At 38.1% G+C, this 15,518-nt stretch overlaps 1 pseudogene across 1 annotated transcript in view; it reads right to left on the bottom strand.

Moving 5' to 3' along the window:
- Positions 1-1,118: 1,118 nt before the first annotated feature.
- Positions 1,119-15,518, bottom strand: part of LOC149252440 (magnesium transporter MRS2-4 pseudogene) — an 87,761-nt pseudogene continuing 73,361 nt past the window's right edge. Inside the window, exons 2-3 of the transcript XR_016265458.1 lie at positions 1,811-2,391; positions 1,119-1,424 (exon numbers count right to left, since the gene is read on the bottom strand). The product of XR_016265458.1 is annotated as a magnesium transporter MRS2-4 pseudogene (transcript). The remainder of the gene's footprint in view (positions 1,425-1,810; positions 2,392-15,518) is intronic.

The following is a 15,518-nucleotide window of genomic DNA, read 5'->3' as shown; positions in this document are numbered from 1 at the left end:
TCTCATCTATCTCTCATAAAGGAAAACACAAGTGACTTTAAATTGTTTGTTTCTAAGACAACTACCTGTCTTAGTGGGACTAGTAGCTCTAAATGGACACTAGTTTTCCCGATAACAACCATTTTATGGAATTCAAACACAAACACAAACCAGGTAACTTAGTTGAGATACCAGGTGAATTAGCTGGGATGTGTATGCATTTCTTGTGAGACTTCAAAACAAGAAAAATGCATTCTTTAGATTGCACATAAACCTTTTAGCCCACACTGATGGTTGAATTAGAGATAACCTTTTTATTTGTCTATTTCCCAAAGCCCTTTTATCTTCCACCGTGGAGGGATCATATAGCCAGCAGGAATCTTTAGCTTTCTTATGTGACAATAAAGTATTGACATCTCACCTCACTAAAACCAAGCACTTTGAATAAAACAAAAGATAATTTATGGAGAGCCCAAAAAGGGTATAGGAGGTCCAAACCAGTTGTCTCTGCATAAAAGGGGTCAAATTTATAGGGCCAATGTTTAACATGAGATGTGATTCTCAACCTCCGTTATATGGAGGACGTGCCCATTTTCAAACTGATTATATATACTTTCTATAGTTCCTAACATGTCATTTCTCCAATTTCTTAGATGCACTACACACTTGTTTCTCATTTCTGTATTCTCTGCAACTTATGTGGATAAAGTCCTTCAACTCTTACACTTACAAAGCCAACGAGTTGTGTTGTATCTTTAAGATTTTTTTGCTCTGGCACTAAAAAATAATCAAATCTCAAATATAAGAAAGCAAACAAAACAACCTATAAAGTAGTTCAATTGAAATAATCAAATCACAAATATAAGAAAGCAATCAAATATAAGAAAGCAACATTACAAAGCAAACAAAACAACCTATGGAGTAGTTCAATTGATGGTTGCCTTATGTAAAAAATGACATTTAAGGTTCAAATCTAAATGACATTTAAGGTTCAAATCCCTGTGTCCCTTTGGACCAAGCGCACAAAAAAAGAATAGTATTAAAAACAAGCTAAACATTCTAAAAGAAGCATTCTACAGAGTACATACTAGTCATAAAACTTTTCTCTCACAACAAAAAAAAGGAGTACTTAAAATTTATCACACGCATTTGGACAAAGGGAAAATACTTACCGACAATATCTTATTGCGAGTTCCATCAATTTGCATGAAATAGGCCTCTAGTAGCATCTCAAGATCTTCAACATCATTTTCATCTCCAGCAACAGTAACAACAATGCTAAATCGGTGAGAGTTTATGCGAGACGAAGTTGTAATAGCTAGAGCACTGTATCTTTTACTTGCTATTGAGGCTTCCAATTGCTGACTTTGATGATACTTCCGAGTTAAATATAATTCAGCCATCTCTCGATCATTATTTAGAAGATCTTCCAATTCATTCCTCAGCTGTTCAAAATGAACAGATTTAAGTCGAGTATAAAAATATATAGAGCTTTATTCAAGAATTTTTCTTTGGTGAAAACTTATCATGGGAAATCTTCAAAAATAACACATATATATATATGACACAATTACAATCGAAACGAGGTTAGCCTATGATGGAAACCACATTATATAATTCAACATTATACAATAAATATTGAAGAAACATTTAGGTTAACAATATTTCAACAGTGTACCAGCTCCACCCATTGTCCTCTGACTAGTGCAGGAAGATGCAATGCACACCGAGCAATGCAATGCACTCCCATGACCCTGAAGTCTTCTACTTTGATCTATATTTGTTTATTGAATTCTTAGCTTCTGTTTCATCTTCACTATGGATCTCATACCAAGCAGACAACTATGAAAAACCTAATGGATCTCCCCAGGTTAACAGAGTAATTATTTCCACATGTGCATATAAAAGCAATGAATCTCATACAACAGTAAACAACAATCAAAACTTTCAAGACTACCTTCTGAACCCGTGCAAGGAGAGATGTAAGATTTCTTTTTAGGATCCGCACATGGTCAAGGTTTTTGGTAGTGACTTTTTTGGTAAGTTTATCCACTGCAGGATAAGCCTCTCGTTCAAGCGCTGCAACATCTGAGTCCAGGTACGTGCAACTCACCTCCAAAGCTATTTCCAACACACGGAATTCGAATGGAAGCTCGCATTGCAGCCCTTCTTCTGTTTCTGGGTCCAATAGCCACTGTCCAGGTGAGGTTTCAGCAGAGATGCCATGACTTTCCTGCTGATCTGTATGATGGCTTTCCTGAATTCTTGATGGGCTTTTGAGAAGAAGTTGTTGCCTGAGTTGATCGACAAATGTAAGAACAGCCTGGTCCAAAGGATCAAGCACGAATACCTCTTCAGCAGTAACAATGGCCTTTATAAACTCCAAATGAACCACCATGGCTTTCTCCCTAGCTGTATATTGAATCCAATGAAAGCTATATTAAGTGGCTTTTCTACATTCCTACTAAGGACAAAATCACCAGCAAGTAAATCACAAAGGAAATGGAACACATCTGCATTGGGATTCTGGGAATCATCAATTGTTTTCATCTCAAATTGCTAAGCGACATGGACTCAGATGCCACTGAATGTTCTGCTTTAAAAAAAAAACAAAATGCTATAATACACAAGTTACAATAATGGAAGATCAGTGGTCTGCAAATGATCTACGGGCAATATTTCACGATGATGCAGTACTAATATTCAAGGGATGTTCAACCACTAACAAAAGAATGGACATATAAACTCAAACTTTAAGAAAATTATAAATAGCTTGAGTGTTAAATATAATGAAATATGTCTTATGAAATGGGTTCCTATATTGCACTGCTTGTATTCGGTTGCAGGGACGAACCTTCTTTATATGATAGCTGGGCTTTTATCTTCAAAATTTGTCTAAAAATAAAACGTCAAAGGTTCAGCAGTTTCTTAATCTTTTTGAAAAGCCAATCTTAGTGGATACTGAAATGGGTTCCTATATTGCATTGCTTGTCTTCGGTTGCAGGGACGAACCTTCTTTATATGATAGCTGGCTTTTTATCTTCAAAAGCAGTTAATTGTCTAAAAGTAAAACGTCAGAACTTCAGCAGTTTCTTAATCTTTTTGAAAAGCCAATCTCACTGGATATAGTTATGCTTCCTTTGCAACCAAGTATGCAACATTAAAATAGGCTTCCTAATATTCAACTTGACTGCTGCTCTTGTTAATTGAAAATTTTAATGACAGGCCATGGGACATTAACATGCGAGAAATTGATATGGTGCTGGCTTGTTTTTCATACAATTTACCCAAATTCCCCATGCCATAGTTGATTAAAAGAAGATAATGCTTGCAAACAACAAGTGGGTGGGTTAATGGGGCGTTTTGTTGCAGTTCAAAGGAATGGGATGATGGCTTGAGAATGATTGGGTCATTCCATCAAGCCCAAGCCTCTGCACAAAATGGGTGAGCAAGACCATGGACTGTCACGAAAATTGGAGAGTGCTCCTGCACATGAGAAAAAACATGTTGGAGAAATCCCAACTTCCCAACTTTGTTGTTGAACCCGACCAAAATCCAAATCTAAGGAATTTTTGGCTTAGCGTATATAGAAGGCATGGGAAGCTATTAAGCGCCTGGGAAGCTATTAAGCTTCATCTTTCTTGGAAGGGTGATTCACTTCATACAACCTATCATTTAATGATCATTACATTTGGTGGTCTCCTTTGGTGTAGTATAAAGGTAAACATTTCTTTAGTTCTCATCCAAACATTGATCAACTTGAATGGCATTGCCAAAGTAGGAGATCTTGATGATGGATTCACACATAGCTAGATGTCATGAGCTACTCTGAAAGCAGAGTTTCATCTTACTAGATCAAGTAAACCTATAATCAAGCAGGTCCAAGAATTGGTCACTAATGACCTTTTCCTCAAATTGGGAGTGCTTGGTTATCATGGTGGATAGATTGGAAGTGAAATTACTCTAAATGAATCATGAAGTATAAACCTACCGATGGGAATCGATGGCTCAAATCTGGGCTTGTGCTAAATGCCAAGTTAAACAAATTTTGAAGATTGGCATCTAAATAAGCTACTTGGCTTTTTTGGTTCTATTACCACCATGGGATGCATGAAGACTTGGTATGTGTTACCGCAAAATCTAGTAGGCCTAGTGCAAAGCCTCACTAGGCAACCTAGGTCTTATGGCAACAAAGAGATCAGCCAACATTGTCACCTCAGTGGCCTCACTCCAACTATTTATTGGTGAATGTTATCCCCACAAGGGAGGCTTCCCCAAAGAAATCATCAACAAGATATTCAACTAACAAGGGCTCAAGGATGATATAAGTCCTAATGATGGAAGAGAGAGGTACCCGATAAACCTTGATAGGTTGAGATAAGAGTTGCAAAAGTTCAAGTACACTTTCCTAAGACCTTTATGATTTATGAGAAAGCTATTATAAGTTATAATTTTTATGATTTGCAGATTTAGGGCATACAATGGCATATAACAGCATGAGAAATAACCTATAAATCATAAGATCAACATAGGGGCAAAGGCTATCAAGGAGAAATGCAAGGGTGAAGTAAACAATGAGGTTGTTATGGTTGAAAATGCATATAAAAACAATAATATCTAGACGTCAACTCTAATTTTGGGGTGAAAATATACAATTAATGTAGGATTTTGCCTTTTAATATTTATTAAATGCATCCCTACCAAGAGGGAAACAACAAATAGACATAAAATTGCTATTGAATGAATATTTGGGCTAACCCTAATCCTAGTTACAATAAGTTAAGAGGAAAAAGGATAAATTAAGATGATCACCATCAACTAGTCTAATGCCTTCTCTCAATTGGGCCATGGAATCAATATTGGCAAGCTCAAAGATATGGACTTGTATGAAGCAAGTGGAGGACTAAGAATCCTCTCTTAAAAACCCTAGTGACTTCTTTAAAGTGGATATTTAAGATCAAGGGATGCATATACTAAGTTTCTTTGAATTTTTCTTTAAAGACAAATTATGCATAACATATAGAAACAAGATTTCGTGAAAGACTTTGCACTTTTTAATATGGCACAATAGAAACCTTAATTTGATAAAATTGAATACAAAAAGGAAGAAAATCAACAATAAACTTACACCATTTAAACAAGGATCACTTCATCAATCCAAGATAGTCTTCTCATGCAAAAATATCTCTCCCAAGACAATTCGCTCCATCATTTATGCGTAGCAACTAGGAGAAGAATACAAGAGAGATAGAACATAGTTCTTAAGATAGAGAGAAGTGAGATGAATGTGTGATAATCCAAATGAAAGTGACTTCCCTCTATTTATATGGAAGAAACCAAGTCACTTGACATAATTTTGCAAGTAAAAGCTATATAATTTTGGTTGAGCATTCAACTAGGCCTAAAGGTCAAATGTAATATAACATTAAAACATAATAAATACATCAAAATATCACACACATGTGGGAATAAATGCTTTCCATGATGACATCATCCCCACAAAATGGACAATCTTCATCAAGCAAGTGATAAAGTGGTTCATGAGTGCTCCTTACTCCAAGAAAATCATATAAGTGCATGTGTATATCTCTAAATAATACCTCCTCCACCATGACATCATCTCCAAAAAGGATCAGGTCACCCTTTTTAGGGCATGTGGGGATGATGTGGCATGCTCTAAGGAAAGTGTTGGCATCTAGGCATAATGTACTAGCCCTCCCAAGTCATCTCAATGATCACCATCCTCATCTAAGCTTTCGAACAATACAACGTCCACCAATCAAGGTCAAGGCTAGCCTAGGGGCATCTTGGGTCCATCTGGGCACATCATCAAATAAGCTAATGCCTTGGCTGTCTGGTATAATAGTTCAACATCTAGAGGTGTAGCAAGGGGTATACAACCATGTGGAGTCTCATCAAAGCCCAACATCCATCTCATGAGGGCAATGGTGGGGCTACAAGGTCATATCTACTCTTAACAATGGGAAAAACATCCTCAGAATGGTGTCGAATAGGTGTCAAGTCTTCCTTCAAAGGACCTTTGTTGCATGAGTAATGAACCACCTAAAACATACCCTAAATATCAAGTGAGATCAACATCACCAAGGACAAAAAACATTAAAAGTATCATAGTAAACCATATTCAATGTTAGAGGCACAAAAATAGTTCACACAAACCTTGCCTTCCAATGTCTTTCTAGCTCAAGATTTGTAAGCAAGTTACCACAATTGTGTTAGGGATGATTATACCTTCAACCCTATTAAGTCCTTCCAACCCCCAAGGTAAAGGCATTCCACAAGCAGGCCCATCAATCCATGCGTGCATGTGATAATGATGATGATGGAATGGGCAAAGACTTCAAGGAAGATGGCCATAGCCATGGTAATAGCTAGAGGGGGGGTTAAACATCTCTAAGTAATGTAATGAGAAGAGGGAGCAATCATGGAGGCATGAGTTGCCCCTTTCCTCGGCCTATTTTTTCCACCCCTCTATTGTGCCTTTTACTTTAATGAGTTACCTTTCTTTCTTGCATAGCTTAGGAGACTAAGCTTGCCTTATGCTTTTTCAATACCCCTAGAAGATGTAGTAGTTTCTCGCTCATTGGGGTTGGAACATTCAAGAGTTCCTTTCAAATAGAGCATGAAATGTTGAAGAATGACACGATTGCTAATGAGGGGCGTAGAGCCCATGCTAGGCTTTTTCCTGCATGCTTAATATGTCCCAAACAACTTTGGCATTTTTCTTTTGTTTAGTTGTGGCTTCATATGCTTTTACCATTGTTTCAAGTTTCAACTGCATCAACCTCTTAAGGAAAATTTACAGGCCCTGACTCAGAGATGAGAATGAAAGGTGTCAGTCCCAATGACAAATCGCAATCAACCCAAAGAGTGAATGTGAATAATAAGGGAAGCATGGAATGTGGTAGGTATGGATTTCCATAGGCATGCTATTTCAATCAATGCCTCCTATTAGTGCCCCTCCTAAAGGAAGGACCTCAGGGGAGTTCACACTAGACTAGGGGCAAAGAATAACTTCCCAGGTAAAGCGTGGGAATAGGGGTATAATCAAGAGCAATTAATCATCCATCTTGGCATGAAATCCATATTAGTATACCCCAAAACATTAAATGAAAGCTCTTGAATATAAAAATGGTTAATGTACCTTCTGATAGATCACTCACCTTCAAGAAGAATTGCAACTGGGAAAGAGCATTGATTGGAGTATAAGTGGAGAAATCTGATGTAAATCTATCTTTGGGCCATCATAGAACTACTAGCTAGCCAGTTTTCAAATGAGGAGAAAAAATTTCTTCTATGGGTTACCCACTTTTGGTGGGTAACAATATCATTTTTGAAGACATCATTCAACAAGTTGTTTGTCAAAGACATGGCCTTAAAGGGCTTTATTGTAGAGTTTATTACATGTGTTGCTCCTTGATGATCATATTTGGAGGCATTTTTCAACATTTGGGCCCTTATCATAGTTCCAAAATCTACATATTTGGAGGCATTATTCATAGCCTAGTGGATTTGTGGAATGTTGTTGCTAAAATCAAGCCCAAATTCACTCAAATGCCCTTTATTACTGTAATAACCCAATTTTGATTTTTATCAGTGATGTGTATGTATATGATGAATGTTTATCTCTCCAATGCTTGACTAATTTGGCCAAGAGTTCCATTTGATTTAGGTACTATTTACCTTGATTTAACCTGTCATATGCCCTGTCAACTACAAAAGTCCACTATACTACCACATCATCATGGTTAATGCCACCTCATCACACCCAAAGAAGAGATCTCTAATTCCCTTGAAGTATCTGAGAAACTAAAACATGGGTTTTGTTCCTCTCCACCTATAGACCACTTGTTAAAGAGGGAAACTAGGGGCAAATTCCCCTTCCTAGAAGCCCCTCCTTTGATGGATCATCACTCCATTAGATTACCCTTGATGGCATTCTTCTTCACCTCAAAAATTAGAATTTTTGCATACATTCAAATACCCTTTCTTCAAGTCGGCCTCATCTTCATCCACAAGTCAGCCCCATTGGTGAAAGGTCATGGCTGTTGACCCCTCCTTGATCACTATAAATACACCATTAGGCCTCCTCATTTTGGCATCCAGTCATTAGACTTTTCTCTTATCTTCTTGGGTTTGATAGCTCTGAAAATTATAGGAGTTTCTTCATACGTGTAAGGAAGAAGGAGGACGAAATTATAGGTGGCCAAAAATTTGAATTGTATGAAACTTTGACCAGTGTTGACTTTGAATTTCTAAGGAGATTTTGATTCGATCTTTTGGGCATATCTTTGTCTGGTGAGGCCGTATTTTTGGGTACAAAAATCGAGGTAATTTGGGTTGTTTAACTGGCATTGACTGCATGTAGAATTACAAACATTGACCGCATAATGTTGACTGAGTTTGATTGGTTTTTCATCTTTGTTTTGGGTTGAACTTAATCTGCAACTAAGGCCGAGTTCCTTGCCGCATTGACCGAATTAATTGGAGGTTGTTTGACTACATTTGACTAGACTGGTTAGGGCACATTGACTGTTATCTATTGCAAACTGTTGACCAGGTTTATATTGGATCAAATTGAGCTTCAAATCATTAGTTGGTCAACTTTATTGGATAAGTCAATACTTCGACTTTGACTATTGTACTAAATTGGATTTTCTCTCTTTGTTGAACAATTGATATTAACCAATAAGGAGGCTTGGTTGGGTTTTCCCCCTTGTGGGATTTTTCCTTGGCATTAGCCTAAATCTTTGTGTTCATTCTCTTAGCTTGTCTTCTTGTGCATATTGTTGATGATGTTCTGTCTACAAATATTGTCAACGATGATCTAAAATAAATGCTAAGTGAATGTTACTGAAATCTATTGTGATTTCTATTAGAATCTGAAGTGGAATTGCAATTGGGCTAATAAGATATTGAAGTAATTGTTGCAATCATAGAACATACCATAAAAATCAACATGGGATTAGAGTAAAGGTGAAGAAAAATCCCAAGGAAGAAGTAAGCTATCACTATTGGAATACTTGTTGTTGCTGAACAAGGATTGTTGGATAAGTCTCCATGGTTTGCTACCTCTTATTTCAAGACTGAAGATAAGCTCAATGAAAAATCATATTATCATGCCTGGAAGATGACTCTTGATCTAACCTTGGAGGAACATGAAGTGTTGGATTATGAGCATGGGAAAGTGGTGGAGCCTCCTTCAAATGCACCTATTGCTTCTAGAACGAAGTATAGAAAAGGTGAGGTCAAAGCTAAGAAAATTGTAGTTGACTCCATTTAAAAGCATTTAATCTCCTACATTTCTGATTTGGTAACTTCCAAGGAAATGTATGACAAGTTAAGAGGGGTGTTCAAAGTCAACAATGCAAATCAATCCTCTTTCTCAAAAACAAGTTGAGGGATATCAAAATGGACGAAGGAGAGTCTATACAATCTTACTTCATGAGAATAACTCAAGTAAAAAGTAATTTTCTATCTATTAGAGAAGTTAGTGTTTACAGGGAACTCACCCTCATTGTACTTGGAGGTCTTTCAAGGTCGTGGGAAACATTTGTCACCACCATTCTCAACAATGACAAGATACCTAGTTTTCATGAACTATTGACTAGATGCACTCAATAGGAAATAAGGGTGATGGAGAAAGATAAGTCTTTCAATGGAAGTGAACCTACTGCTTTCTCTACACATGCTAGAAGGAGAAAGGATGTTATTCCATCTAATTCAAGAAAGCGGGGTCAATGATCTAATAAGGGATTCAAAGGAAAAGGAAAAGGAAGATGCTACAATTGCAACAAGTTTGGTCACTATGCTAGAGAATTTCCTAACAAGAAAAATCATCCAAGGGACAACAAAAACAAACAAAGAAACAACAGGTCTAACATTAAATGAAAAAGGAATTCTCATGCTCCTTGAGAAGGAAATAGTTGACCTCGCAAGCGGACAAAAAATTCCAATCATGATGAAAATAATCTTGTGGAAAAATAAGATGAATATTATCTCATTTATGCTTTATCTATTTCCTCTCCTCTAGACACCTTGGAACATTGGTTAATTGATAGTGGAGCCTTAAGGAATTTCACTAGATATAAGGAGGTCCTCTCAAATTTAGTTGATAGGAAGACTAATCTAAATATTGTTTTTGGAGATAATGCCACCTACCCCGTGAAAGGGATAGGAACTTCACATAAACTATGGTCAAACCATACATCTTCAAGATGTTTTGTATGTGCATGATCTGAAGATGAATTTGGTGTCTATTTCTACGATGGAAGACAAAGGCTTCAAGGTAGCTTTGATTGATGGAAAGGTATGTGCATGGAATAAGAACTTTAATGAAGCTTTTACTCTTGGGTTTAGGTTTCATGGTCTTTATCAATTTGGTGGAAGTCCTTTGGGAGCTTTGGAAAATGATACATCTATTCAATGTGAGCTATGGCACTGGAGATTTTCTCACTTACATTACAAAGTCTTACCTGGCGTAAGGAAGATGGTTACAGGGATGCTCGAGTTTCATATGAATCATGAAGGAGTTTGTCAAGGTTATGCAGGTAGAAAACATACAAAGGGACCATTCCTTCTAGTGAGAGAAAGACATGATATTCTTCAATGGCCGATTCTAATATGGCTGGTCCTTTGCTCATGACTTCATTGGGAGGATACTTATTCTATGTGATATTTGTGGATGACCTCTCTCAAAAAACTTGGATTCATTTCCTAAAGAAGAAGGATGAAGTATTTAGATGGTTTCATTCTTTCAAAGCCTTGGTGGAGAATCATACAAGAAAGAAGATCAAGACATTAAGCACTGATAAAAGAACAGAGTATGAATCTAATGAATTCAATGAATTTTGCAGAGAGAAAGGTATTAAGAGGGAGACAATTGTTCCATATAATCCACGACAAAATGGAGTTGTCAAGAGGAAGAAACGAACTATTATGGAAGCCACCTATGCCACGATTTATGATCCAGATCTACCAAAGGTTTTATGGGGAAAAGTTGCAAACACTATTGTGTATGTTCAAATAGGAGCCCTCATCAAAGCTTGGATTTCAAGACACCCGAAGAAGTCTTCAGTGGTAAGAAACCTAATGTTTCTCATTTTAGAATCTTTGGTTGTCCTATATATTTGCATGTACCAAAAGAGAAAAGGAACAAGTTGGAAGCTTCTGACAATAAAGGTGTAACTGTTGGATATAGTGAAGATTCAAAGGCATATCGAATTTATGTACCTGGGCAAAGGGATGTGGAAGTGAGTAGAGATGTTACTTTTGTTGAAGACACTGCCCTCAAAAAAGCTAGGGATCTCCCTATCACAATGAAGGATGATGATGCTACTAAAATTCAATAATAACCTCTGATGGATGAGCACATGTCTAATGTTGATGGCCCGATGGATACTCTTGATCCACCTCCTTGTGATCCCTCTACCTCAAAGAAAATACCACTATGGCTTTAGGATACACTTCAAGATGTTGAAAACTCTGTTTCTCCAAGAGGGGCATTTCAGGAAAGTACGAAGCCCACCAGGTATCAAGGATATTTGGCTGCCATGAGTATTATCATTCAAATCAAACCTTGCACTTTCGAGGAAGTTGTGAACCACCAAGTATGGAAAGATGCTATGGCTAAGGAGTATGAATTGATCATGAAGAAAAATGTCTGGGAAGTGGTGCTTAGTCACAAGGACAAGGTCGTTGTCACTTCAAAATGGATCTACAAGATTAAACATGGAGCCAATGGAAGTGCTGAAAAATATAAGGCAAGATTTGTAGCTCGCGGCTTTTCTCCAAAGGAAGGAGTTGACTATGATGAGATATTTCCACTATGTTAGTGTCAGTCTTTCCAGCCTTCCTCCAGTGATCAAATATGCTCTTACAAAGTGGTCTCAGAGTGTCAAGGTCAAATTTTGTCATTTCAGTGAGTCTTCAAGCAAAATTTGGTCACTAGGCATTAGGTCTAGGCTTTGCCCAAATGTCAATCCATGTCATCATTCAGCTGAGCCTATCATCATTCAGAGGGTTTTCATTATCATGTCAGTGTCTAATGAGTCTTTTTACAGCTTATTCATGCTTCAGTTGTGCCTAGGCAAGGTCATTTCCCTCTCCTAGGGTTTTGAAGGCAATTTCTCTTGGGCGGCTAAATAATCAGCAAAACTAATATCCTGATGTTCATACACCTTCACCTATCCTTAAAGTACCTTATAAAACACTTCCCATCCCTTAGATCCGCCAAATTCCTCATTTTTCCACAAACCCTAGTTTCTAGCTACAACTTGGCAATTTTCTAGGTTGCGCCTGTGTTTTGCCCTTTTGGACCCCTTCTCCTCACTCAATCACTGAGATTCCACTTTCCCCTGCTTCCTAACATCCCTCCTCACTCCCACAAATTTCCCCAAGAATTTAGAAGCCCCCTATCCCCTTCATCTCGCTCTATTTCGACAAAATTCCTTGCTTCACACATCGGGACAAGTCGCACTCAAATGATGTTCCAGAGCAATCAAAGATGAATTTTGGAAAACGGAGAGAATTTTTTGCTCATAACATGCCAAAGAAGAAAAACCTCCTTCACTTTTTGTACAGGTGTCATTGTTTGAGAGAAATGTCAAGAATATCGTTGCCTCAGGAGAATCAAAGACACCTCTGACGTGACCTTGGGAAAATCAAGTTTTCTCCTAGCTTGGTTGGCCAAATGATTTTTTTGATGGGTAAAATGATAACTAGACACAAATAGCTTTCCAATGAGCTATCATGAGCTCAATTTGGGGTTGAGGAAGGCATTCAAAAGTTGACTGCAACAACACTCTTCCTTGAGGCAGCCTCATTTGGCACTTTTTGATCAGTCTTGGGAGATTTGATTTTTGACAGGACAAATCAACTCCAAATTGAAAAATTCCAGTTGGGTTGGAAAGTAGACTCAAATACCTTTTCAACAAGCTATCTTGCGCCCAATTCCGACACCGATAAGGCCTCCAAAAGCCTCCTTCAAGGTGCGTGACCCGTTGAGCCAGAGGTGCGCGACCCGTTGGGCAAGGTGCGCGACCCGTTGGGCAAGGTGCGCGACCCGTTGAGCTGTCTTGCTGCAAACTTCAAAAAAATTGCCCAATCTTCCTCCAAATCATCAAATTTGTTCAAGATAGGCTCTTTACACATTGTTTTGGAGGTTGGTGATGGATGTAAGCCCTCATGCTATGATTTTAACCTCAAATCATGCAAATGAAAAGACTTATATGGCTGCAATATTAATGAGCAAATTGTGCTAGGGTTTGTGTTGTTTCAAGCTATTTTTCCCTTTGGTTTGTTTCCCTCCTTTCCCTTTCACTCACACTTATATGTTCATCTCTTTTCCCATATTATTTTATAAATCAAATGCAAACCCTACCCCTCTCCCAAAGCATTCAAAACCTTAATCTCCCTCCACCATATGCATGTGTAAACACTAAAAATTGTTGGTGAACATGTAAAAGGTTTTGTGCATATGTTTCCCTATCTTCCCCTATAATGCATGTTTTCATATTCCCATATGTTCACTTTCATACATGTTTTCCCATATGCAGTGATCTTTGCAAATGATTTCCCAATATCCCTGATTATAAATATGTATTCCTATATGCATAATTGTTTGCAAATTTTCCTTAAATTCCCTGTTATATTCATATATTCCCAATTCCTTGTACAAAGGTCCCTCCCCTAACATTTCCCTCATGTCCTTGTCCCCTTGAAACAGCATAGAGTTCAGCGCTTTGTGCAGTCAGAGACAGCAGTTCAATTTGTCCACTTTGCTCCTAAACCATGTCAGAAACCGAAACTTATGAGAAAAGTGATGACCATTCATCATCTACAGAGGTTGAGGTACAGAGGAGGCCTCATAAGGGTGGAAAGGGCGGTCATCATAGGTTATTGGGCTAGGATGCACGTTTGTAAAGCAAAGATGAAAATGTTCCAAAGAAGGTTGACCGAGGCTCTTAAGAGGAAGAAGAAGACCAACCCCCTCCGCATCTTGGCCGAGGCTTCTCTCACTCATCATGACACTCACTAGCCTCTTCACAGCACCAAGCACAAAATTTTTTGGAAGTTTTGGCTCATTTTTGGCATTTTTGGGCAATTTACAGGTTTTGGCTTCTCAACGGGTCTCACCCCCGGTGAGACCCTTTGTCATCGTAGCTCCGTTTTGCAAAAACTCAGCATTTTTGGATTTTTCATGCAAAGTTACATATGCCTATGCATTACCTTGAGTTTTCATGGAGTTTTGGGCCTCCAAAAGGTCAAAATACAACCAAATTTTGACTTTCTGCCCCTTTTTTGAGCTGCAGAAGTAGTCTTGGGAGAATTGACTTTTGACTAGGCAAATGACCTACAAATCCAAAAATTTCAGTTGGGTTGGAAAGTAGACTCAGATACCTTTCCAACGAGCTATCTTGCACCTCATTCTGACATCGGAAAGGCCTCCAAACAGGGCTCCAAAGTGCGCGACCCGTTGAGGAATTTGTGCCAGATTTGACCAGTTCAGCCCAGAATTTGCAGTTTAGCTCCAGTTTGACTTGCTGAGGTTGATGGTGGTCCTTTTGACTGTACTTGTGGCACTTTTGGGGTAATTTTACTCTTGTTTTAATCTTCTAGAAGTTTCTCTCATGTAAAAGGGTAAAATTGACTGTATGAACTGGTTTCCAAGTTTTTAGAGGCAAGTTGTTTTGACTGCCTATTTTGTAGTGCTTAGTTTAGAAGTTGTTCAAACAACTCCTAGGATAGTGAACTCGACCCCTAGAGGTGGGGAAGAGGTTAGATAATCTATATTATGTACTTTCATGCTCATTTTCATGGTTGGACTCTTGAGGGAGGAGCTATCATTGTATATTTCACTTGTATCTCTGCAATTTTTGGCTAAGGAAGACCAGGGTTTTGCAGTCATCATTGGGATTCTTGTGGACTCATTGTGTTGATGGTGTGTCTCTTCATGTTATTGTAAGCTTTATTATGTGATTCATTTCCTTTCTATACTGCTGCATATTAAACAAATGAAGTGATAAAGTTAGAATTCATGCTTGCCATGCTCTGCTTTCAAATTTGTTTAATTTCTATGTTTTCTGCTGTCTAAAGAGAATTCAAAACCATTGTTTGCTCTCTTTAGCCCTCTTATCTTTCTTCCTTATCACCCACTTCAGCTGAAGACATCTACACAAGCTCCTACCTTGCCCCAAAGACCCCCCTGCAGAAACTGTGTCAAATCCCCACACCCTAAATTGCAGATCCTCAATTTGCCACCAAAAACCCCAAAAACCCCCAAATCAACCTTCAAATCAGTTTAATAGCCTAATATCAGTGTTACCTTGATTGGTCATCTCTTCCTATTGAAAATTTACCAAGATTGACCGGAGAGAGCCTTCTCCTGCCCCGTAGGGCTAGCTACGAGGCTGAATGTTTTGATGTAGCTTTGAGATTTGCCTTTTCAGCCTGAGGTGAAATTTCAAACGCTAACACACTAGTTGCTTGATACACCACTATATGATCCATAATTTCTCTTG

This window comes from Pinus tabuliformis, chromosome 7, assembly GCF_031772625.1.
Source record: "Pinus tabuliformis cultivar Carrire ecotype Pingquan chromosome 7, CPIR1, whole genome shotgun sequence".
NCBI classification, from domain to species: Eukaryota; Viridiplantae; Streptophyta; class Pinopsida; order Pinales; family Pinaceae; genus Pinus; species Pinus tabuliformis.
The sequence above is the reverse complement of the archived record's forward strand: the minus strand, read 5'-3'. Positions and strand labels throughout refer to the sequence as shown.